Source organism: Lutra lutra, chromosome 13 (assembly GCF_902655055.1).
Source record: "Lutra lutra chromosome 13, mLutLut1.2, whole genome shotgun sequence".
Classification (NCBI taxonomy): domain Eukaryota; kingdom Metazoa; phylum Chordata; class Mammalia; order Carnivora; family Mustelidae; genus Lutra; species Lutra lutra.
Genome location: NC_062290.1, coordinates 240215 through 264189, shown reverse-complemented (window position 1 = coordinate 264189; position 23975 = coordinate 240215).

The window sequence follows — 23975 nt, the reverse complement described above, 5'->3', positions numbered from 1 at the left end:
ACGGACAGAAGAGTGTCACAACTGAGACAAGCCTCGTACCTAAAGTCTGTATTTTAAACAAAAACGTAACAAAGCAAGTGCCTTGTGGGGTTATCGTACTCGCCATAAAGCAGAGACACCTGCCTGGCCAGGTGGCAGAGGCAGGCCGGCGACGGTGACGGGAAGGAAGCCCCACAGTGTGCCTTCCTGGCTAAGGCTAAGGCTTCCGGAGAGGAGAAGGGGACAGACAAAGAGCATCTGGTCCATTCGTGTGACGGGACAGTACATGATTCTCGAATGACTATTACAGATCTGCATTTATCAGCACTGAGAGATCCTGGAAAGATAATGTTGGGGGAGAAAGTCCGCTGCATGACGTTGCACCCCATATGAGTTCGTTTGAAACCCATGACAGAATTACAAACCAATACTGTAGATGGATGTGTGTATACATATACATATATAGAAATCTATACATATATAGAAATGTGTGAGACCACGAACTAGGGGATTATATACTATATTCCCATCTCCCAAATAGAGGGGTATAAGGAGTATTTCAACTTTATCAGACCATTTTATGTCTATAATTTTAAAAAATGGAAGCAAATATTACAAAATCACATTCTTTTCCTTCTGGGTAAAAAGTACATTATATTAATCTCTGTACTTTTATGAATACTAATTTTTTTCATATAATGATTCTTAGAATCCCATTTCATTTCTCAAAGTGATTTTTTTAAGTAATTAGACTTGAGCCTCTGGAGTGTTTGGCACAGAACTCTGATCTTGAGACAAATGGAAATCAAGACTTCCTAGTGAAGTGGGATGGGAAGGCGACCACATCCCTGAGGTGGGAGTTAATAAGCACATTTACCCCATGACACTGCAAGCTTCTGAAAGACATTAGCAGTCCACCAGTAAGCACTGCTAGGAATTACTTAAAGGAAATTTCCTGAGGTCAAAGATCTCATTCTCTGGTGAGGAGGTGATTTTAAAAAGTAAAAAAAAAAAAAAAAAAAAAAAAAAAAAAAAAACCACACACACACAAAAAACCCACTAAATATGCATGAATTAAATTTAAAAAAGTTTGAAATTAGGGTTTTTTAAGAAATAGTAAATTATGAGATTTCCCTGGTGAATTAAGTACTACATTCTCCCCTTCTCTGATGGGCAGCACTGAAAAATATAAAGCATAAAATAAAATAAAGCCTTCTTCCCTTACTATTGACTAGGTTGGTTCCCTGCGATCCCAATAACAGTGTGGGATGGGCTTTGCCTCTCCTTGTGTGCTGGGACCTGAAATGGACGTCCTGAGGTGGAGGTAGTTCCAAGGAGGCAGGGCAAGGAGAGGTAAGTATGCCCCATGGAGCCTCCTGGTGTCCACTTCCATGGTGGTCGTGGTGGGAAAAGGCAGGAACTGTGCTGACAATGGCCAACTTCATGCCACGGGAGATCAAATTGCCCCCCACACCTCAGATAACTTCCATCTGCTCTCTCTTCCCTTTTCACAGAACTTGCTCTGCCCCAGATGACGAATGGCCTCCCTGAAGCTTAATCCAAGCATAGTTTTCCATCATTTTATGACATCCAGGCAGCGTTTAATAGCACTAACAATTACCTTCTAGAATCTTCTCTGCTGCTAAGTGTCCATGATTCCACGTCCCATTGGTGTTACTGCGACCTCTATGGTCCCATATATTGTGATGTATCCTGAGTGTCTGTCCTAAGCCTGGACCTTCTGTCTGAGTTGCGAAGCCCTGCAGACCACGTGCTGGGCATGTCCATGGAGCTCACCAGGGGACAGAGCTCTGCCCCCCTTCCTGAGGCTCAAGCTGAGCTTTGGACAGGCAGCCATGGAGGAAGCTGATGTCCAGTGATCTTGGATACTCCGAAGGTGTGGAAGTGATCAGACAAGAGAAACCCTCGCCATCTCTTGGCAGGCGGTGGCTGGCAGGGCCACCAGATCCTGAATTCCCTTACTGAAAGTGTAACCATCCAATCAGGTTCAGAAACGCAAAGCACAATTTGGTAAGATGCTCTTCATAAGAATCACATGGACGGACAAAGTCACATTGAAATTAAATGGACAGAGATAAAGATTACAGGATAAATGTTAACATTTGCTGAAAGAAGTTGGTCTGAAGAACTGAGACCCAGAAGAACAAAAGTCATAGCCAACAAAGAAGATGTGTCAAAACATTATGAACTAAGCCATGGAGGAGACACGGAGTGCAAGTGCTTCCTGGTGTGCAAATAGGTCTTGAGGGAAAGAAAGCAACTATGACATGTTGTAATTATAACATTCGCAATATATATTATGTAATATAGAACATAATCATAGCAATAATAGTAATAATAACATACAACATTTATGTGACATATAAATATAACACACACTTTTCAGAAATGCACTAATTAAATCGGAGGAAAATGAGCATTCATGTTGAGGACACAAATCATTTAATCAACAAGTCCTATTTCATGAAGATACACTAGGTAGTACCTTCAACAGACAACATCCATCCTCTGTGTGTCCATAGAGAATTTATAAAAATTCATCATATACCTCCATAACAAAACTTACTAAAATGCCAAAGCAGAAGTTCCACTGAAGAAATCGGAAAATAAAATAAATAAGTGGAATAAAAGCAGATAAGAGGAGGATATAAATACATGGAAGAGCTGAAAATAGAACAAAAATAGAATACTTGTTACCAAAATATGGATTTCTGAAAATATCTAGGGAGTAAATAAGACTGATTTGCTTAGTGACTAAAACAAGATGAGAGAAAAATATTTTTAAAAATAAGAAAAGAGACAGAAAAGAAAGAATAAAGGATATTTCTTGGCAATAAAATATAGTTTTTAGAGAGCCGTAATGGTCTGGTGACGCAGGAGTACACGCACTGCACAGTCCCAGCGGAGGGGACTTGACTCGGTGGGTACGGCTAGACTGCCTTGTGAAGGCAACGAGGCATCTGCTAGGCTCGGCCGTCTGTTTAGCAGACTGAGAAGGCCACCGTGCCTCACAGGGCTCCACACCCACTGCTGGGTCTGACTTGGCCAGATTCCAGGGACGAGCCCTCCCACCTTAGGTCTTCCTGCTGGAGCCTGGCCACTGTGGACTGGTATTTTTCCTTTGTCCGCTGTACAATTTTCATTAAGCCAAACAAAGTGGTCCCGAATGGTGGAATCCGAGAGGGATCTACAATCCGTTTGTAGGAGATAAGGCAGGAGGGGCTTCCCGTTGTGTTCCTGCCCTACAGTCCTGGGAATACCTCAAAATCCCGAAAAAGCCCTCACGTGTTCTGAAATGCACCCTTCAGATCAGACTGATTTTAGTCTCTTCAGCTTCCTAATCTCCTCAGCAGGATCTGCGAAGGCAGGAGGAATCCTGGTAGATGGTGCCAAAGGCAAATGTGATGATTGTCCAAAGGCAAATGTGATGATTGTCTCTGCAGCTTAGAAGGGTGTTCGGTAGAGAAGGGCTGACTGTGCCGTCTGACGTATCGAGTGAGAGTGCGAGCAAAGTCCTCCCTACACTTATCTCCATCAGCAGCGCCGGCTTCAGTAATCCTTTCTGATTATGTATAAATTCGAGATGGATTTTTCCATTTACTTTGGCACATCTATCCATCTAGCTGAAGGCCCCGCAGGACAGCGTGCCTGTGCTCTTCTCTGTAATTTCGGTCACTAGGCAAACATTTTTCTGCCAAGGAAGGAGGAAAGTTAACTGTGACCTTGAGAACACAGGGATAATGGTACCTCGTTTTCAGAATCGGTGTCTAACACTCAGAGGCAATTCAATGAGTGACTGATTCATTGCACATTCCCCGTGACCCTGACTTTTTCTAACCAGAATCTCTGAGACACCAGTTTCTCTACCAATTGTTCTAAAGTAGAGCATTTCCTCATGACTTTGAGTCAGAAACAAATCTTTTAACTATATTTAAAAATCATCCTTTCTCATAAAATGTTGAATCCATTTAAAACATGGTGGTTGAATGTATTCCCTTTAAATAGGGAGCAGAAGGGCTTCTCCAAATGTCTGAGTCACTTTGACATTTTCTTCATACCACTCAAGTACGAGGGATATTTACTTCATTTTGCTCAGCCAGCGTACATCTGGCAGTGCTGGGGATTCGATTTCGTCTTCCGGCTTTACTGAGGACCAGCAACAAGTAAAACTGGAGTGTGCAGAGGGTACAGTGTGGTGATGAGGGATGCAAGCACGCAGTGGGAGTATCTTCACCGTCGGGATAACCAGCGCGTGCATCACCTCACCATCCATCTAATCCGTCCTCTCCTTGTTTGGCAGGCGCCTGTCCGGTTTTCCCACCGGCATTTATTAAAGACACTGTCCTCTTCGATGTTTCTTTCTTATATGTTAGTGGATTGACCTGATGCAAACACGTGAATACACCCGGTGCCAAAACTTATGTGGATTTAACCTCAACAACAACCATAAAAAAAGTGTTGGTCAGGAGAAAGACAGCATCACCTCACTTTCCCTTCCGTGGATGGCAGCCGACATCACTTCCCACCGGGGAAGGGAACCCCGCTGGGTAGGCGGTGGCCTTTGCGTGAAAGCACCTCAGGAGAAGGAGCCCTGGAGGGACAGCCTGGTCTCCTGATGCAAGGCAGGCTTCTGTTCTTGTGCACTTGCTGTGGAAAACCCCACACTCACAAATTGTAATCAGACATTTCTTGCTTCTCCAGAAAACCTTTCTGTTGCATTATGACTTGGGACAGTCAAGTCTTTTCTTCTAATGTGTTCAAAGAAAGTGCTATCCTGTTTGTTTGCTTTTAGCAAATTAAAAAAAAAAAAAACCAAAAAACAAAACAAAACAAAAAAACCTCAGCACTCTTAACACTTCCAAAATATTCATCTTTTATTGTTCCGTCGTAATCTACGTGCATCTGGATTAAGAATCCCTTCGGAAGGCTTCAAAGGCCTGAGGCAGTTTGCAAGGAGAGGGCCAGGGAAGCCCTTGAAATTCGAGATCCAACTTCTGACAGAGCTTGTAAGGCATGATCTAAGTAAGGCCCACTGTAATGTTGGGGGCTCTAAATACAGGTGCACAGTTTCTCTGCATAAGTCCCGTAGAACAGTAACAGGAATTGGGAAAGTGACACCAATACAACAGTAATTTTTGTATCAGTCTGCTCGGTCCTGCCTACACTCCCTACTTTTACTTTTCAGCTACAGAGGCTGCCACAGCGGCTGCCTGAAGCGGGTTCACAGCGGGAGCAGGATTGTGTGCCGGTTAGCGCTCCTTCAAGCCTCTCGTTATTATAGTTCCTGGTTATGAAAGGCTCCACAAGCAAAACAACCAAACTAACAAATATCACATAATCATCTCTGACCCTAATATCAACACGTCTCCTCTGTGTCTGCTGCGTCGAGAAACACTGCTGTTTCCTTCTCGATGAGCGCGTGTGCATTTGGTCACAGAAACCCTTCAGTGAACGACTTCCCGGCCCCCGTGTGTTTCCGACGCTCTCTGCTCTTCTACAAAGAGGCAAGAACAGAAAATGTATGCACTCGTTCAACCTGAGTTCTTAACCACCAGGAAAAAAAATCTTAGACTCTTTTTTCCTTTGTAAAGTAAGTGGAACTCATGAAGACACAGAATTTGACAATTAAAAAAAAAAAAAGCATAGTGATTAGTGTTTGCTTTTGTTTCGGTTTTTCAACGAAACAGGCATGTATCGAAATGTAATAAAAGCCAACGCTGCTTTGCTCACTTTTCCAAGATGGTCTCATTAAATCAGCCGGACTATTTCATTTTAGGAAAGTCTGCTTGCTCTCTAAATGCCATTTTCTTGCTCACTTCCGATTTCCCTTTGTCAGCATATCTGGAACAACTTTTTAGGAAGTTGGGCTAATTTCACTCTCCGGTTCAATTAAACTAGCATCAGCACAGAGCTAACTAGGGCCACCGCAGCCCCAGTCACAACAGTTTCAAAAGTAGCTGGTGCTGCTGTCGCTAGCTGTGAGATGTGACCTGAGAGCAGACGGGACGGCATTTTGCGAAGGTCGGCGGGGCATCCGAGCTCCTGGCAAGAATTACGGCGTCTTAATTGCTGACCGAAAAAAGGTGGTGAGGCGTTCTGGCGTGTGGCGTCTTTATAATCAACTGATCAGATCATGAGCTGTGCATGGATTGATGGTGACCTGAAGATAATTAAATTGCATTCGATTGGGTCCTTATTTGAGCTAGAAACTGAGATACTGGGTCCAGAGTCCACCGTTTGCCTTGTGAGTGAAAATCCCCCAGATCTCGGGTCTCCAGGTGTCGTGGGTTTTGGAAGGTGAAGTTTCCGACCTACCCCAGACAAACGCGGGCTGCCCGAGAATTTAAGGCTGCCCCATCACTTGCCTTAACGATGTCCAAGGTAAGCCACCAATGACATTATAAAAGGGCTGTTACTTTATGCACTTTATGCACAGTGAGCCCATCACATGATTGTCAAGATACAATTATTGAAATTATGGTTTGACTTTACAGCTTGTTCTCAGTCTACTGTGGTGTCAGCCACACGTCGGAATCTACTTCCATAACTATTTAAGATGGATGCTCTAACAAGTAGCCCGTTTTACGTGACACGCTTTTAAAAAATGTGTCTTTTCTGAGAATGACGGCTCCTTTTCTAAATCTACACATGTGGCTCCACTGAGAGCCTCCGAAGACTTCAATGTTGAAAGTTTCACTGCAGCTCAAAATATTTTAAACATCTTGACAAAGTAAATGGAGCACTAATGCATAAATAATTCAGATCCGTTTTAATTAGGCACAATTTTGAAAGCTGGAGAAACCCACATTCTATTCGTACTTTACCGGTTTGGGAGGAAAGAAGACGCTGTAGCCCAGCGTCGGATCGCAGACAGCTGCGCACCAGCAGACGGCAGCTACACCGAACTGCTTGCAACGAAGCCGAGGTTTCTGAAGGAGGAGGGAGGTAGGATTCAGGACACGCGCCTCGAACTGCAGCTCTGCACGGTCTGACTCGGGACAAGAGAAGCCGTGAAGTAGGTTAGGGGTGAGACAGGTCATGACCTAGAGGCTATAAATATAACGTGGAACAGAGGACATTGGCTCTCACATGTATATTTTCAAGAAGGTAACTGAATGAGAAAATAGAGTTAAAAAAATACGGTGGCTTTGTTCGTATCTATCACTTTATAACCTATTCAAACATAGATTAGATATATACACCCAGACACATGCATAGTGCCTGGGTGAATGGGCACATGCATAATTATCTCTCATGATTAATAATTTTAAATATACTATATAAAATAATAAATCACCGCTACGCCAAAATATTACTAGTAAAAAAATAGCGCAGATATCTAATTTTACCCTCGCTCCCCAGCCAGCATTTTGATTAAAGCATTGGATAATCTGAGACTAATGCATTGTTTTCTCAGGCCAAATTGTAATTTTATCTATTATATTTAATCAACTAAAACAGGATTCATTTTAAGGCTTATTTTATTTACCATAAGAAAGAAAACACGTTGCCAATTAACGGATAGCATGCCATCGATTTGAGGACAATCTGATTTCACTGATGATACAGTGTGATAAAAATGTGTCTCTGTGACCTGAGGAAATCCTGGGTCTGTTACACAGCTGGTTCAGTGGGAAGCAGACGCTGAGACGGGGATCAGCAGTCAGCGTGAGCTCACGCCATCGACACCTGCACGGGACTGAAGAAGGCAGGTCTGACTGGCAGGAGCGAGGCCCTGAATGCTGAGCTCTTCACAGCCAAGACCTCCCCTGTCATCCAGGTTGCTCTGGGGCTGGGGGCAGAAGGGAGCCCTCAGAGCTTTCCTTAGTTGGAAGAGGACCAGCCTCAGACCAAGGGCATTGGGGAAAGGCTGAAAACATTTTTGGTTCTCACAATGGGGGTGAGAAAGCTACTGGCTTCTAATGAGCAAAGACCAAGGATGTGCTAATACCCTCCCCTTCACAGGACAGCCCCCAACTCGTCAGTCCAAGCTGACAGTAGTGCTTAGGGTAGGAAACCATTCCTGCCTGGGCCGTGGTGGGGCTGGGAAGTGTGGGGCAGGTCTCTGTCGCACACCGCAGCAGGCATTACACTGTCCATCTTCCAAAACCTTTGGTTGCTAGAAAATCAGATATAGGGAGTAAATTAGGAAAAAAAAAAAGAAGAAAGGAAAAAGATGGTTTCTAATTTTAAAAGCACTACCAATATAGAAAGAGTGTAATTTTTATTGCAATGGAAGGCTGTTAGGGATCATGCATAAAGAATATCTTTCTTTTATGAAACACCTGTTGCTCCAATGTAAATTGGGGGCAGGGTTTTCCACAAGGAACTGAAACCGACTGGTTCTGCTGCCCTTGGCCAGCAGGTCGTGGGCAATACATCTTGCCATGAGCTGTTTGATCACAGATGTTCATGAATCAAGGTCCTAAGAATGGAGTTCCATCACCTCGTTAGAGATTGGACCTTGCAGGACAACTAATAGCCTTCATTGAATTGCATTTCCAAGTATTGTTTACCTGTATTCCACACCGCCTGGGTCACGGTGAGTTTCTGACCACCATAAATCAGCTGTCGCCAGTGTCTTGTCTGGATTTCCAGGCAAGGAGTTTCTCAGTGTCAACATCACTGAATTATCAGTTCAAATAATCTCACAGATGGTCCTAGAGTGTGAGATGTCATAGTTCATTACTGTTGTATGAAATATATGTGGGATGTGCACATTGAACGTGTTTACACTGGTGATAAAGACAGAAGTTTCACACACTTCAACTAATTAAGAGAGTAAATTAGTTATGTTACACAGGACAAATTCTGCGCTTTGTTCTGGAAGTGAACCTGAGCCAGTCACCCCTGGAGTTAGTTATAAAAGGAAAAAAAAAAAAAGCAACAGCAACAATAAATGTAAAGAGTTATTATAGCAGGGAAATTTTTTTTAACATTGTACTTTATGTATTTTTTTTTTTAGATTTTATTTATTTGCCAGACAGAGATCACAAGCAGGCAGAGAGGGAGGAAAGCAGGCTCCCTGCTGAGCAGAGAGCTCCATGTAGGGCTGGGACCGTGACCTGAGTGGAAGGCAGAGGCTTTAACCCACTGAGCCACCCAGGCACCCCCTTTATGTATTTTTCATTGAAGAAGAGTTGACACCCAGGGTGCCATTAGTTCCAGGCATATGACATGGTAATTCTGTAAGTGTTTGCCTTACGTTGTGTTTACAAATATAGCTACCATTTGTCACCATACAACACTGGTACAATGCCATTGACTATATTCCCTATGCTGTTCCTGTCACCCCTGTGACCGCAGGGAAGTCACTCTGCTCCCCCTCGCCCGTCTTGCCCATCCCCCATCCCTCTCCCCTCTGGCAACCATCAGTTTGTTCTCTGCATTTATGGGTCCACTTCTAGTTTTTGTTTGTTTATTTGTTTTTGAATTCCATCTGTAAGTGAACTCATATGGTGTTTGTCCTTGTTTGTCTGACTCATCTCCCTTAGCATAATACCCTCTAGGTCGACCCATGTTGTTACAAATGGCGAGATCTCACCCTTTTTTGTGGCTGAGTAGTATTCCATTATAGACATATTTAATATATTATACCTTCCTTACCCATTCGTCTATGGATGGACACTTGTGCTGCTTCCATATCTTGGCTATTGTAAATAATGCTGCAATGAACATAAGGGTACGCATATCTTTTTGGATTTGTGTTTTCATTGTCTTTGGATAAATACCCATTAAGAGAATTACAGATCCTATAGTATTTCTACTTAACTTTGTAGGGAACCTCCAGACTGTTTTCCCGAGTGGCTGCACCAATTTGCATCCCACCAATAGTTCCCATTTCTCCACATCGTTGACAACACCTGTCGTTTCTTGTGTTTTTGAGTTTAGTCATTCTGACACATGTGAGGTGATGGTGGTGACGGGGTGATGGTCTCATTGGGGTTTTGACTTGTATTTCCAAATGGGAAGTGACGTTGAGCATCTTTCATGTGTCTCTTGAGCATCCACGTGTCTTCTTAAAAAAAAAAAAATGTCTGTTCGGCTCCTTTGCCCATTTTAATCAGATTATCTGTTTCTTTGGTGTTAAGTTGTGTACATTCTTCATATATTTTGGGTATTATCCCCTTATTAAATATGTCATTTGTGAGTACCTTTTCCCATTTAGTTGGTTGCCTTTTCTTTTTGTTGATGGCTTCCTTCACTGTGCAGAAGCCCTTTGTTTTGATGTAATCCCAGTAGTTGATGTCTGCTTTCATTCCCTTTGCCTGAAGACACATGTCTAGAAAACTGTTAAGTAAGGTTGATGCTAAAGAGATTATGGTTTATGTTTTTTTTCTGGGAGGTGTATGGTTTCAAGTCTTACACTGAGGTCTTTTTTTTTTTTTTTAGATTTTATTTATTTATTTATTTATTTATTTATTTATTTATTTATTTGACAGAGAGAGAGAGAAAGCGTAAGCAGGGGAAGCAGCGGGCAGAGGAAGAAAGAGAACCAGCCTCCCCACTGAGCAGAGAGCCCAATGCAGGACTCTGATCCCAGGACCCCAGGATCATGACCTGAGCTGAAGGCAGACTCTTAACCTACTGAGCCACCCAGGTGTCCCACATTTAGGTCTTTAATCCACATTGAGGAAAATACTTTGTTGAAAATTCCCAAACATATCAGGTTTATTTTGAAGCCTAATAACATGTTTATTTGCTGAGACGAAAGCAGTGAACAAGGCTGGCCACCTGGATCCCCCAGCCTGACTTGGAGCAGGGGTTACCGGTGAAATTACCCCTTATAGGCTCCAGTAGAGCCGCCCCACCCAGGCACAGCACACAGCAGCTAGTAGCACCCCTTGTAAGACTGGAGAAGGGAATGGTGTCCCTGACAGTGGGGCAGTCTTCAGCCCAGCAAAGCCCAGTGAGCACGAGTTCCTACTGGGTTCTAATAGGATGGAATCCAGCAGTGCTGTCCTGGGACTCTCCATAAGGACTGATTGCCCTAAACTCTGGCCAGTTTTCAAGAAACAGGTTTCAGCTTCCAAGAGGCTGTGTCCTGAAGAGCAACTCCCCTCCAGGCCGTCCTGCTGTGGGCCAGCCTCACCTCACCTCACCTCACCTGTCCACGGGTGCATCCTGCCTTCTCGCTGGTGGGATTATAAAACACATAAGACGTTTGTGATGAGCAAGCCCCACTTGAATTGTGCATCTCTGTATCCCGTGTTCTTCACTTATGGGACTTCTCCTGGGAAGATGCGTTCTCTGAGTACAGGAAGGCCATGCCCCTACTGTTTTCCGAGCAGGAGGGCAAGTATGCAAGGACCAGAGAGAACACATGAGCAGTTCATGAAGAAGTGGGGTCTGTTTTGTATGGATAATTTTAACCTGAAATGTAATGTCTCTTTGATATTTGATATTTGTTATAATACCATTTGACCTATTTCTATTCCTTTCTGGAAATTAAAACCCATCATTTATGTCACTTATTAGATACTAATTCAATCGGTATGTTTTTAAAGAGGCATAAAATAAAACCATTTCTATATCAGCAGAACAAGTTGCAATGGCGCCACTCACGGCATGTTGACAAATCTCTTCTGTGGAAATTTTCTTGAAAACTTTCATTTTCACGAGTGCAGTTATGACACGATCTTTGTTTTGTTTAAAGGAAGAAAAGGCACTGTGGGGTGTGAACGGATTATTCCTCATTGTCAAGACTGTTTCGAAGTCCCCATGGGACGAGCCCATGTCTGAGCTGCTGTGAAGGCTGCAGCCACTTCTGGAAGGAGCAGGGTTTTCTGTGATGAGACAGAGGAGAAGGCCCAGCATCCCAAGGGCTGCTTGGGCTGAAAAGGTGAATTTTGAATACGGTCAGAGGAACCTTCAGGCGCCAGCATCACGCGCATGTGCATGGACTTCCCAGCTCGGGGCGGGGCGGATCCTTCTCCCGTAAGACCCCCGTGCGCCCAGTCCCTCCCCCTCAGCCCAGGGTCCTGCGGAACTGGAGATGCCACCGCCGCTCCCTGCGCCATTTCCTGTTGATGGGAAAAACAAAACCCCAAATCCAATACGGTTATTTTTGATTATTCTTTATGAGAAATTTCTAATGTTTCAGGAACTAAGAAAACTTTGTCTCCCCATGAAGGGTTGTCATGATTCCCTGAAAGTCCGTTGGACCAGGATTTAAACTCTCAAGTCACCACGAGAGTTCACCTGGGTCTTCACTGTGTTTAAGCCTCGTTTACCTCTTCATAATCAGTTTTTAAATAGCCCTGTTGTTTTAAGTCATTTCAATATGATTTGTCTTTTTTGTATGGTGTCTTAAGGTCTCAGGCTCTTTGTTTGTTTTGCTGGAGAAGGAAGGTAGATAGAACGTTGAAGCAGGCCTGGCCCTGGAAACAGGGGAGCTGCTCTCCCGTGGCAGAGCCCGCAGCCAGCATGCAGACAGGAGGAACCAGAAGCAGCCGGAAGCACAACCTCAGCTACGTGGTGCTTGCCCTTCCCAGACACGAATGGTCACGGCAGGCCCAGCCCTGGCCCCAGGGACTGTGATACTGTCCTCTCCCAGGATGTCAGGAAGACTGTTGCTGGTGCCCAGGACCTAAGGGTTACAGTAGCCCTAATGCACACTTTTTACATAGCTGAAGAATTTAGGACTCCCACTGCTGTATATGGCCCTGTGGCTTTTGTTTGCCTCATGTGGAGATGTGAGAGAGGGTAGGAAAAATTCAAGGCTGGGGTTCTGATTCCTCTCCTCTCCATTCTGGTTTCGGGTTATAGGGGTGGGTGGAAGCAGGTTTCATTTTCCAGATCCAAGGACACGGCTGGTGTCACCCTGTCTGTGTCCTCTCCCTCAGAAGATGGGCCTTTGGAAAACACAGAACACCTGAGATTAACCCCAAGCTCAAAGGCAGAGTGTTTGACTCTGTTGCAAAAACTATATGATAACAAGTAAATTTTCAATAAAATAGAACAACCACTTGTGGTTTTTTGTAAACAACACTTTACAGTAAACTAAACAAGTTTTAACAAACATTGCTCTAGTTTGGTCATGATTCCCAAGTCTGTGGAATTTAGGGCAGAAGTTAGGGAGGTGAATGGTTTCAAAGTGTTTCTCCATACTGCGTCTATGTTTTTCTTACCATACGGCCATCCCATAATTTATATTTACATTTTAGTAATGCACGCAGATCACATTAAAGTGTAATGTAGGAGAGCAGAACAACTCATAACATCGTCATCATTTTTTAGGTTAAAACAATGTATGCCAGTTGTACAAAGCTGTATGGTGTGGAGGGATAAGCAATATTTTGTTCAAACCTGCCATTTTCTGCCCAGCATTCTTTTCTAGAGTTATACTCTTAAAATCCACTACACTGGGCACTCTCGTGCGTTTTTATCAACAACCATTTGCAGGGCAATCCTGGCAATGAAGCGCCTGTGTCGTAAGGCACGTGGGGTTTGGTCGTCCTTCCAAATCACCTTCTCCAGAGCTCACACCATGGACACACTCTAGGTATATCAGACTCTCTCAAGGGCTCCTGTTGCCCACAGTTCAGGATCACTCAATGACAAAGCAGCATTTTATTCCCCTTATGAGAGTCTTCATTGCCTATCTGGACTCTGTTTAAAATACAACATTAATAAAGACAATTTATATTCTAGGAAATTATTTAGCCCAAATTGTGTCAAAGCCATTCAAGCCATATTTTTCAGCGTTGTGATTTTGTTAGATTAACATTTATTAAGTAGAGCTCTGAGTGGGGTGTTGGATGGAAAGCCACAGTTCAGCAAAACCACGAGGGAGAGAGCTATCGAGACCTGAGGGGTCACAGGCCCTGGAGGAGACCTGCGGCTCCTTGGAAGGGCCACCAAGGGAGGTCAGGCTGGGTGCAGGCACAGAGCCCAGCAGCCATGGGCATGTGCCACGATCAGCGTCTGAGGGCGAGTACTTTTGGAAATCCAGAGCTAAGGCCACCTTGGTCAATTCCAGTGAAAAAGAGCAGAGTTTTGGTAAGCTCTGCAAGGGCGGACATTTTATCCAGGGCCTTACCCGGGGGCGGAGCTGGGAGGCAGGGGAGACAGATTTTCACCCAGGGGGATGGGTATGTCCGATCAGGAAATCGGGAGCTGACACCTGTGACTCTGAGATGCTCCAGGGAGGGCTAGTGTCCGCTCAAGACCCCTCCAGGCCACTGAGCCACACAGAACGGAGCCCGATGCAGGGATGTGGTGAATCGTGTACCTACAATCTCAGCTTATGCCTTTGAAATGAGTCCTAAGGCCACAGCCCCAGACCTTCTTTGACTGACCGGCTCATGGCTCGCCCCTGGTCCTCACATGAGGGGAAGTGTCAGGGCCATTCATGTTGTTCTCTCAGGGAAGAGCAAGGATCACAAGATAAATTCATGTAGAAATGTAGCAGCAGCAGCTGCGAAATGAGATGAATCTGAATTACTTGCCCACTGAATTCTTCCAGTGAGTGACGGGAATGTTTCTGGAATTGTGCCTTCCTCCACCTAAAACTCCGGCTTGTTTTGGAAATTGTTCAGAGGATAATATGGGTATTTGTTTTGATGGACATAAAAAGGGGCATGTTTAAAAAACTTAAATATTTATCAAATTATAGAAATGCGATCTGCCAAGCTGAGGTATTATAATGTTGATACGCAATAGTTATCATTTGCATAACATACAGAGTTCTCTGCAAGAGGTCTGGGGAGTTTTATAATACATAGGATATCAGCGTAAAACATCGTTCTGAAAAGACAGAGGTGAGGTGAAGGGGATTCAGAGACACAATCTTTCAGTTATAAATAGGTCACAGGGATGACAAGTCTGACATAGGTTTTAGAGTCAATAATACAGTGACGAGTTTGTAGCACAGGTGACAGGTAGTAACTAGGACAGCTGTGGGACCACTTCCTAGAGTATGTAAATATCCGGTCAGTACATTGTACACCTGAAACTCATATAATATTGTATGCAAACAAAAATTTAAAGAATAAAGTGAAAAAATAAGAGAAGGGGAGGAAGGAAGGGGATTATGTGGATATATATAGTAAATACAGAATTGATAACCAAGTCTGTTACTCACAAGAGTCATGAGAGCTGATGCAGTAATAGAAGTCTATTCAGTTCACATAGGCTGCCCACAAGGAATCATTAGGAAACATTGTTTTATTGAAGAAAAACAGGAGTCGGCTGTTGTTCTGGCACATGGGGAGACGTGGCTGAAGGAGCACTGAGGGCAGCTGTGCCCTGACCCTTGAGGACAGCTGGTACTGGGAGTTCACTGACAGCTGGGCTTGAAGCTTGGATGAACGGAACAGAAGACCTACCTTCTAATGGGAGGGAGAATCACAGCACCATAGCAGCACATCGCACCCTGAGTTTTAACCATCTATTTGCCATATGGCATCGTAGCATTTCCTAACCGGAAGCATCCTGAGAAACAAACTTTAGAACTTTCTTCTTACCAAAGCATCAGCCCCTTGAAATAATACTTCCACGTTCCCTCAGAAATGTCTGCAGGAGCACTCAAGCACTGAGGGAGGCTACAGCCACTGGTTCTCTCCGTGAAACGTGCTCTTTAGGGATGCTCTGAATCTCTTCTTCCTCTCTCCAATTCTCCTATAATCGCTTAACTGCCCTGAAGCTCGGGATTGGATGTTCTGCTTTGATTTGAGAGGCCCTGGGGACACATCACGGAACTGAGAATCACAGTTTATGACACTGACATCACGCCTATGGGATAATAGTCTGAGAACTTTAAAAAAAAAAACAAACATTGGAGAAGATCTGAAAGTGAATGGGACTTTGGGTCATTACCAGCGTTGTTCATGTTCTCATTCCATGGTGGGGGCGGGGAGGGAAAGGGTGCTGCTGAGACTACACCCTGTTGGGAGAAATGGCGATATTTGAGCCCTCTCAGATGCCAAGGGAATTGAGATGGTGTCATCCATCTCAAAGTCACAAGAGAATGATTTTCCCTGGGGTGGAAAATGAGTAATTAAGAATGCGTTGTTAGTGATCTCGGTGATGACCTTGATAGGAAGACCATCTGTGGTTAGCCCATCGTTTCCCTGGCAGGGAAAGTAACCTCACCCCTGTTTTAAGGGCTCAAAGGAACAAAAGAGCTCACTGGGAGTTGTTCTGTAAGCTTTTCGTCTGGACCCAAGGAAATTCTATCCGTCTTGCTGTTTACAGCCCAGAAGGCTATCAGTGGCAGCGTCTGTGGTCTTATGTCATACCCCCTCTTGCCATGGAGAGAAAAGTCTAACCTAAGTTCTTTTGCTCATGAAATGCTCTCATGGTTTACGAGTTACAGCAATTCACGAGTTGATCCTACGACTGACCCGGAAAACAGCTGCACTGGGAGCGTCTGTGAGGTGCAAAGACTCCTGTTTTCTTCTCCAGAATCCCTCTTCTCAGACCAGTGTCTTCTTTTCCACAGATCTGAGGAGATACACACTTCAGGTGATAATGAGAGAGAAGGAACACATCAGACCACAGCCGTGGTCTTGCTTCGGCCGTCAGCGCCGAGCTGGGGTCCTGCAGGGATTTAGGGGGTATTCCTGTGGCTGATTGGCTAAAAGGAAAAAGAAATATGGCTGGAGAAGTGTCCCCGTTGTGTTAACGAGAGGCGAGTGATAAATAGGTGTGACAATTTCTCTGTTTAATTAGATGTTTGGCATAACGTGGGTTGAGATGCTTTGTATCCTAATCTGTCTTCTTTATGGGAGCTCCAGGAGAACTATTTTAGTGACATTGTATGTTTTAAAGCACTTCTGGTGTTTTGGGGCCAGACTTGGACACCATGCCAGCAAAGATGGAGTTAGAGGGTTGGGAATGGAAGAAGGTAAAGGGTCTCCCAGGACCCTTCCCTCCCTGGGACATCACACCTTGCTCACTTCCTGCCCTTTGCTCACACCATAGCCCTGGAGCATGGCTGGATGCCAGTTTGGGCCCCAGATCTCACTGGCTGGGCCCAAGATCCCACGATCTGAATGTGTAATGAAAAGGTAGCCTGGATTTCCAGCTCCAGCCCTAGAGCAGAGAGCAGGTAGATCTCAGCGAGAGTGGAATTAGGAGGACCTGGAGCTATAGCCAGAAAGGAACACAATAATGTGAGAAAACTCTGTGTGTGTATGGGGGGGCATCCTCTAGAGAAACAGAGCCCAGAGGATATTATAAAGAATTGGCTCATGTGGTTATGGAGGCTGAGAGCCCGACCATCTGCGGTCAGGAGGCTGGAGCCCAGCAGAGTGAAGGGAAGAGCAATGTCCCAATCAGAGGCAGGGAGGCAGAAAGAGGGAAATCTTTCGTACTCAGTCTTTGGCTCTACTCAGGCCTTCAAGGGATCAGGTGAGTTCATTCACGAAGGGGCTGGGATGGGGTGGGCCTTCTGCTTTATTCAGTTTACCTGTGCAAATGTTCATCTCACCCAGAAGCACTCCCACAGGCATACCGAGAACAATGTTCAAATGAGCATGTGGGCATCCATGGCTCCGTCCAACTGATACACAAAATTAGCATCATAGAGTGCTCTATCAACAGAACCCAGAACAGGACGAGATCAAGTGTCTATAGCTTTATCTCCATTGAGTGAATATGTAGGAAAAACAACATTTTGGCTTAAACTTAAAAATTATGTTCTTTAATTGAAAAAAAGGGGACTTAACAGAGAGATCAGTTTATTCACTGAAATTCAGTAAGTAGCTTTCTACAGACAGCTGATTAACATGTTTGAGGTGTGTGTGTATGTGCATGTGTGTGTATGTACAACATAGAGGTGATTTTTTATAAATTAAATTAGCTGGGGCTTTGGAGGATTTGCTTAGGTGAAATTTAAGGGAATACCTTGATTTAAAAAGAAATATTTTTTCTTCTTGTTAGAAAAGTAGCTTGAAACAAGTTCTATTCATTTCCAAAGGTCAATATTGTCCTTCAAGCTTTTCCTCTGGGTGTGCAGGTGACATGAGTCACAGTTGCCTATTTTTTCCTTAATAGTACAAATCATGCTTCTTCCCACTTGGGTGTTCCAGAAAACAATTACGCTCATCCTGTTGGCAAGTACCTCCTACGCTGTGTCTTGTACCACTTTTGAGAACATTTCTGAGCAGGCTAATGAAGTTCTCCATCATTAGGACTCCCTTTTAAGGGCTTGGGAAATAGCACTTTTTAAAGCTTTATAATATTGTCAGTGAAAATTTCATCTTAGAAGAGATGTATGGGTTTAGCTAACATTTAATCATTCTTTCTAATTGGACCTATAGGTACATATATACCAATTGCTACAACATATTTACTTCTTTGCGGCATTTCTTAAAAAAAAAAAAAGCTGTTTTATGAAAAAAATGCCTTTTGAAGCACACAGAGAGAAGCTGTTAAATAGCCTAACGTCTCCTCACAGAGTGGAAGTTTCTGGGGACTCGCGTCTCAGATCAGGAGAGGGAACGTGACCCGCATCTCAGAAGCTCTCCTCATGCTCCCTACCAAAAACCACACTCCTGTTCTCACCAAGATCACCAATATTCTGAATCCTAACACAGAGGAGGAATTCTGTCACCTTTTGTACTCTTTACAAATAAAATCATACAGAATGTACTTGGGAACCTGGCTTCTTTTGCTTGTATTATATTTGAGAGAAACTTCCCTGTTGTTGCAGAAAACTATAATTTCTTCTAATTTACTGCTACGTAATATTCTATGAACATGTAACAGTGTATCCACTCTTCTGCTGATGTACATTTGCACTGTTTTCGGTTTGGCTATTATGAATAACTCCATTCTGAGTATTCTCAGACATGCTCCTTGTACACATCTGGATCCACTTTTGTTGGGTCTATACACAGGAGAGAACTTTTTGGCTCATGGGGTACAGTTATTTGCAAGTTAAAATATAAATCAGTTGGTTTTCAAAGTCACTGTCATAAGTTACTTGTCCTCCAGCAGCGTGTGACACTCATGATGACTCCACAGCCTTACCAATAATGGGCACCGCTTTCTGGTCTTTGTTCTTTGTTTGTTTGTTTGTTATTATTTGTTTGGGGAGTTTAACCCTTTCTGTGGTTGGGTAACAATCTCTCCCGAGTGTTATTTGCATTTCCCTGGTGGTTAATGAGTTCAAACATCATTTCAGGAGTCTAATGGCCATGTGAGAGGAAATGCATGCAGGACATGGGGCAGGAAAGTGGGGGGAGGGGGACAGTGTTCTGGGAGCTCCACAGATCAGTGTGCTCAGTCTGTGTGCAGCAGTCTCACCAGGAAGGACTGGGCCGGGAGAACACCAGCCTTTGTCCCCTCCCTGCTGTCTTTTCCAGTGTTCCCTGTGGGTTATGCTTACTCCTAAACTCAAAGTGTTTTGATCCACTCAATGAGTCTCAGAATTGAGTCATCAGAAACGGCCAACAATAACTATTTTGAAGTACCCAATGGGAATTACAGTTGCTAGATTATTTGGGAAAACCTGTATGCTATAGGACAGTTCTTGGCAGCCCAGTCTCTGGAATACCCTGGTTATGCTTCCAAGTGAAAGCCTGGACATGTTTGCAATGAGGTATTGGTTCTGTCCAAGAAAGAACTGAGCTATTTCCGTGGGATGGTTCATCACGGTGGTGTTCAAATGCTCAGGACCATTGATGACACACCTCAGAATGCATCTTCCCAATAAGGCTTGTACCTCTTCCTTCCTCTCCATCCTGTCAACAGTCCTGGACAAACAACGTGTGGTCTAGCTTTAGAGAGTGTCCACCACCCTCCTACGAATACATGTTTATTTCACCTACCAGTTCATTAATTAGGGCTCACATCCTTTGTTCAAAACTTGATTTTTCTAGAACCACGTCTGAATAAATTTAACAGATTCAGGCCTTGGTGCGCATCATCTCAATGGAACATTTAGAGATCGTGAACTTGGTGGTGCCACGTTCCAGCATGCAGATCCTAGAAGCCCACCTGAATCTTACAAATTTAAAAAATGGGGATAATAGTAATATTAGCTATTCCAGAATCTCGCGAGTTCAAATGAACTCGTGTGTGCATGTGCGCCATTTCTGGAGAATCCTGTCGTGCACAGCTGGCAGTTAGTAAGTGGGAGGCATTAGTCTTCCAGCCGCAGCGACTCCCGTCACGGTTGACCCCATTCTTTCGCACGGCGCCATTCTTTTTCTCATTGGGCTCTCTGCATAACTTGCTCCTAATTTCTAGGACAGTCAAGCTCACTCTGTCCATAGGGGATTCTCAAAGCAAGCAGCAGGTGTATCAGTGAAGAAGGGAGACGTAAGAGAGGACATGACCAGCAGAGCAAGGTCAACAAGACACAGCGGGAGCTGGGGTTTGGGGTCTGGGAGAGGAACAGTTCCTGGGAACACAGATTCTGAGAAATTGAAAAGGGACAGAGAAAGGAGTTTGACTCAGTTAAAATTCATTTATTTAGGCAACTTTGGCTTAAAAATAGATGTCCAGGAGTATTTCTAACCAAAAGAAATCCCAAAGTTGATGCAGTTTGACTCTGTCTCCATGGCTATGGCCAGAATTCAATGCTCACACGTGTGTGATCACCACACCACCGATTACTTAATTTGTTTAAATTTCATAATAACAGAACTGAAGTCAGAATAAAAACTTTCCTAAAATTTTATATATATAGGGGCGCCTGGGTGACTCAGTGGCCCAGGACCCTGGGATCGAGCCCCACATCAGGCTCTCTGCTTGGTGGGAAGTCTGCTTCCCCCTCTCTCTCTGCCTGCCTCTCTGCCTATTTGTGATCTCTCTCTCTCTCTCTCTCTCTGTGTCAAATAAATAAATAAAATCTTTTAAAAAATTATATATATATATATAATCTCAACGGCCAGTTTCTTCTGGTGCCGGGTGCTGTGGTGGGATTTTGTACACACTCATCATTCACACCTTACAACAGCCTCCTGGGGGGAGACACGGAGACTCAGCGATGGTCCCACCCAGCCCAGCCATGCAGCTGTGAGGTGGTGGTTCCTGTGCTTACGAGCTCCCTTGGGAAAGGCCAACGGGCGTCTCTGGGAGGGTCACCTGAACCAAAGTCGGAGAGTGACTGTACCATGTACACAGCATTCAGACTCTGTGGACTTTCCCTTCTTCATATTTAAGTTTTCTTTCACATTTTGTTTTCCTGGCCCTGTGAGGACCTTGGCACATGAGCGTTTTCTAGAAAAGTGAGTAGTGAGATAAGGGAGAGAAACAGAAACATGAGGAAGGCTTCACATCTGTCAAGACTTTTACATTCATTCACTCATTCATAAAGGCACCAGCTCCATCCCCATTTCTAGGAACATTAATAGGTCACTAACAATGTTACACTAGGAAACTCTACAAATGTATATGGGGGGTATCTGGATGTGTCGTGATAATCCTGATTTTTTAAAAAGATTTTATTTATTTATTTAACAGAGAGAGAGAGAGTGAGAGAGGGAAACAAAGCAGGGGGAGAGGCAGAGGGAGAAGCACGCTTCCTGCTGAGCAGGGAGCCCAATGCAGGGCTCAATCCCAGGACTCCAAGATCATGACCTGCGCGAAAGGCAGACAGTTAACTGAACCACCCAGGTATCCCTAAATTCTGATTTTTGTTCATGAGAAAAATAAACAATGATGAAATCAGAGGGGGGATGCTTTCCTTAAATTGAAACTTATTAGAAATTTTGTTAGAATAAGAAAACAGGAAAAATGTTGATTTTATTACAATTAATGATAATTTGTCATTAACATAAGTTATTAAATGTATTAAATTAACAATAATATGTAAACTTTCCTGTTGACTTAGCAGAACCAAGCTTTCCAAGATAGGAAAAAAACTCACATCTTTCAAATAATTCTCTCTCTTCTTTTTTAAGATTTTATTTATTTATTTGACAGGCAGAGATCACAAGCAAGCAGATAGGCAGGCAGAGAGAGAGAGAGGAGGAAGCAGGCTCCCCACCCAGCAGAGAGCCCGATGTGGGGCTCGATCCCAGGACCCTGGAATCATGACCTGAGCTGAAGGCAGAGGCTTTAACCCACTGAGCCACCCAGGCGCCCCTCAAATAATTCTCTTGATGATAATATTAATTTTCATTATATACCCCCGACTGGTAGCCTCCAATATTTTAAATTGCCTATTAAATATGTCCCCCAAATCAAATGAACATAAATAACTCTGCAATTTAAATTAATTGATAATCTATGATTTGCGTTTTTTATGTCATCTAGGTCTTTGGGTTTGATTGAGAAGATTTTAAAAGCAGCATTTCTGTTAGATATTAATGTTACCGTTTTAATCTTGTAGATTCAGAACCAATTCATTTTCATGTGAAGCTAATTTAAACTTAATTAAAACCAGATTGTGCTCTATTCTGTGATTATTACAGATTCCACTCACTGGTACGTATTCTACAGCACAGATTTTTTTTCTTTCCTGTTTTTATGCTTTATATTTATAATTGGTTTCTAAACTTTACAACAATTTTTCCTATTTGCAAATAACCTGTAGAAGCCTAAAATAGCAAGGCTTTTTGCCTTTTCTTTCACCGCAAATATTTTATTACTGTGAAACAGAAATTCCTATTATTAAGAATATCATTAATTATATCTTTTTCCTTCTTCTTCCTATAATGTGAGTTCCATGGCAGCACAGAGGGTAATATTTGTCAAATGGTAAATTCATACTAATAGATCTGGAATATGTTGGGTTTTTTTTAATCCATATGATATTTCTTTCCTTCCTCCTTTTCCCCCACTTCTCCCTCCTTCCTGCTTTGCTCCTTGTGCTCAGGAGGGACGCATCTTGTTGCCCTTCTGTCCTGAGCTCCACTGGCCTTTTAATGCATTGTTGAATTCAGTGTCCCGATGTTTTGCTAAAGAATTTTACATACTACATTCATCAGGGGTAGTGACCTGTGATTTTATTTTCTTGTGGCATCCTTCTCTGGTTCTGATATCGGGGGAATGCAGGTCTTGTAAAACGAGTTCAGGGAAGTCATCCGGTCCTGAACTTTTGTTTGTTTGGGCAAGTCTTTGATCATTGGCTCAATCTTCTTACAATAACCGTCTGCCCAAATTTTCCCTTTGGTTGTGAGTCGGCCTTGGTGGGTGTATGTGAGTCATATTGATCCACTTCTCCCAGACCGTCCAGCGTGCTGGGGCATCCTAGTAAACCCTTAGGATATATTATTAAAGAGCTGTAATAGTCAGGACAGTGCAACAGTGACATGAGGGTAAAGAAATAGAAGAGAAGGGATGTCCAGACAGACCCACATATATACAGCTAATTGATTTTAAAGGCACCTGGGTCATTTGAAAGTGAAAATATGACCATGTGAAGAAACCATATTTGTCTTTTCTATTTTAGTTAAATAAAGGTAATCTTTTCTTATATTTATATATATATGAAAAATATATGACATAAATATGTCAAAAAACATCAATCTGTATATAATTAAAATCTGCTGAGTTTATTTCATGTGAATTATGTACCAATAAAGTTAATAAACATATGTTATGTAGAAAACAGAAAAAGAGAGAAAAAACCCTACCATTGTGAGATTATTTTAGTTGACTAATTTTGACGTATTTTTCTGCATAAATCTAAATGGTGAATATTTATTACTTTTCCACTTTTAAAAAGTTGTTAAAAATGTGAATGGTTTTCAGGTAAATTTCCGGGTGTTGTAGATTATGTGGTCGTGTTTTCAGCGGCTGAGCACGAGCACTCCACATTCTCCTTCTCAGCCAGACGTGCAGACATGCCATGTGTATTTTCATCCACCCTCTTGGGGAAAAATAGAATAAGTGGCCCAAAGAAGAGGAGTATTGTTTCCTTTTTATACCTTTGCATCCTGTCTTGTGTCTCTGAAGCCAATGAACAACAATAAGAAGAAAAACCCACTGACCCCTGAACACATTCACACCAGCTCTCTGCTGTGCCTGTAAGAAGTCGGCCTCACTGTGGTTGCCGTAACTTCCGTCTTTCCGTC